The sequence below is a fragment of the Malus sylvestris genome, chromosome 11 (assembly GCF_916048215.2).
Source record: "Malus sylvestris chromosome 11, drMalSylv7.2, whole genome shotgun sequence".
Taxonomy (NCBI): Eukaryota; Viridiplantae; Streptophyta; class Magnoliopsida; order Rosales; family Rosaceae; genus Malus; species Malus sylvestris.
This window is the reverse complement of record NC_062270.1, coordinates 4,581,913-4,585,392: the sequence shown is the minus strand read 5'-3', so window position 1 is coordinate 4,585,392 and position 3,480 is coordinate 4,581,913.

Sequence of the window (3,480 nt, the reverse complement as noted above, 5' to 3'; positions counted from 1 at the left end):
AATATTTGAAGTAAATGAATAATCTTAGATCATGCTAAAAGAAATCCCTCATAAATCAATTAAGGCAGCTAAATTCACATAATAAAATCGGTATCTATTGAATTTATATTAATAATAGAGAAAATAATATTTAATAAACAACTGATTGAATCACATTATTACTAGCTCATTGTGAGGCTAAACTCACCCCCTCCCCCTTAATGTAGATAATATAGTTTGTTCAAAAAAAAAAAAACCAAATAAACAACTGATTGAATCACATTATTGCTAGCTCATTATAAGGCTAAACCCACCCCCCTCCCCTTTAGTGTAGATAATATTGTTTGTTCAAAAAAAAAATACAATCATTTGACAACTAATTTAAACACATTATTATCCGCGTACGAAAGACCTTTTTTATAACCGGCATTACAACCTCTTAAGATGAAAATTGTATTATTCAACCTTGGAACTTGCCACTCTTGTTTCTTAAAGACTTAAAAAGTAAACTATGTGATCTTTCCACTATTTTAGGTCATGTCTCAATGAGTACTCCACCATTTAGACATTTTTCTAATTATTACGTTTTTTTGTTAATTTTAAATGAATGTCTCACTCCATAACTTCAAGACCGTTCTTCAAATCAACGTAACATATCAATCAGGATCCTCATATATATATATATATATATATATAAATAGTTGATTTTTCAAACTTGTTGAAATTTGATTAGTTCAACTTTCTCATCTTTTGAAATTTCTATGGAAGAATAATCCTCCGGATGCCAAAAAATCTTTTGGTATAGCCAACTGATACAACAATCTTCATTCCTAACTTATATTGTATGCGTGTTGACTATTGGGTATCCCAAATCCATGAAGTTTCTTGATTCACCAAGCCCCGACGCATGTCTAACTACATCCCAAACTATTGTGTTTAGTTTATGATTCACTAACCTTCATGCATGCACTCACGTGCGTGCAGAATGCATTTTTTTAATCATGACATGCTACACGCGACTTACACGTTTTAAATGTATTTATATGCGTAAATTGATAAAAGAAAAGTCAAATATTTGAAGTAAATGAATAATCTTAGATCATGCTAGAAGAAACCCCTCATAAATCAATTAAAGCAGCTAAATCCACATAATAAATCGGTCTATATTGAATTTATATTAAGAATAGAGAAAATAATATCTAATAAACAACTGATTGAATCATATTAGTGCTAGCCCATTGTGAGGCTAAGCCCACTCCCCTATCCCTTAGTGTAGATAATATTATTTGTTCAAAAAAAAAAAACAACTATTGAATCACATTAGTACTAAACCATTGTGAGGCTAAGCCCACCCCTTCCCCCTTAATGTAGATAATATTGTTTGTTCAAAAAAAAAAAAAAAACTACAAACAATCATTTGACAACTAATTTAATCACATTATTATCCGCGTGCGAAATACTTTTTTTATGACCGACATTACAGCTTCTTAAGATGAAAATTGCATTTTTCCAACTTTGAACCTGCCACGTTTATTCCTTAAAGACTTAAAAAGTAAACTGTATGATTTTTCCACTATTTTAGATCATGTCTCAATGAGTACTCAACCATTTAGACAACCATTTTTCTAAATATTACGTTTTTTTGTTAATTTTAAATGAATGTCCATAACTTCAGGATCGTTATTCAAATCAACGTAACACATCAATTAGGATCCTCATGTATGTGTATATATATATATATATATATATATATATATATATATATATATAGTTGATTTTTCAAACTTGTTGAAATTTGATTAGTTCAACTTTCTCATCGTTTGAAATTTCTATGGAAGAATAATCCTCCAGATGCCAAAAAATCTTCTGGTATAGACAAATGATACGACATTCTTCATTTCTAATTTATATTGTATGCGTGTTGGCTGTTGGGTATCACAGATCCATAAAGTTTCTTGATTCACCAAGCACCCACGCACGTCCAACTACATCCCAAACTATTGTGTTTAGTTTATGATTCACTAGCCTTCATGCAAACACTCATGCGCCTGCAGAAGATATTTTTTGAATCACGGTATGTTACACGTGACTTACACGTTTTCAACGTATTTATATGCGTAAATTAACAAAAGAAAAGTCAAATATTTGAAATAAATGAATAACCTTAGATCATGCTAGAAGAAATCCCTCATAAATTAATTAAAGCAGCTGAATCCACATAATAAAATCAGTCTCTATTGAATTTATATTAAGAATAGAGAAAATAATATTTAATAAACAACTGATTGAATCAAATTATTGCTAGCCCATTGTGAGGCTAAGCCCACTCCCCTCCCTCTTAGTGTAGATAATATTGTTTGTTCAAAAAATAAAAAATAAATAAATAAAACTGATTGAATTACATTATTACTAGCCCATTGTGAGGCTAAGCGCACCCCCTCCTCCTTAGTGTAGATAATATCGTTTGTTAAAAATAAAAAATAAACAATCATTTGACAACTAATTAATCACATTATTATCCACATGAGAATGATCTTTTTTATAACCGGCATTACAACCTCTTAAGATGTTTTGAACTGTTTAAAAATTGAGAAAATAATATTTAATGAACAACTGATTGAATCACATTATTGTTAGCCTATTATGAGGTACTAATTATTTGAAAAAAAAATAAAATTGTACAAAAAAATTAATTATTAAAAAGACACTGTTAAAATGACGAAAATACTCCTACCACATTTGATGCATTATTTTAGGTAACTTTTGAACTTTTTTGTTTTAGGGGCATTTTTTTCAACTTATTTTTTGATGAAGCTTGTGACCTCAAAAATACTATTCACTTTGAGCTTGGCTTTATATATAGAGATATATTCAATCAATTAATTAAGTTTACACAAAAACCACACGCTTATTAAATTATTGCAACACTAACCTTAAAATATACGATGGGGTCAATTATTTAGGCCCTAAAGAAATGATGAAGAGCCAAGGGCTGCTGCAAATTTGTTTGTCTACCTAGGTACGAATAAATCTCACATTGACGAGATGGAAAATCTTTTATATGCTTATAAGTAGTTAAACTACTTTTTATACTGTCAATTGATTTTAAGGAAAACTAATGAAAAGGACTTGAAAACTTTGAGTTTTAATGATAAGGACAAAATAAAGGGTAAAATGAATAGTACCAGGATTGACTTTTTAGTGTAAAAATGTGGTTTTTCGTTAAAGTGAACAGTATCAGGTGCTTTTCGTTAAAGTTCCCTTGATTTTATGGTTGAACTTCAACTTTCTTTATAGTATCAGAGCAGATTGTCTCATGTGTGAAGCCCAAGGACCACATGCCCTCCACGACAATCGAGTTGTGTTGTCCACGTAGGCTTGAAAATTCACCACACATGAGGAGACATGTTGGGAATGAATCATACATTAATGAGATGAGGGACTTTACTTGTGCTTATAAATAGTTGAGCTACTCTTAATATTGTCAATTAATTTTATAAT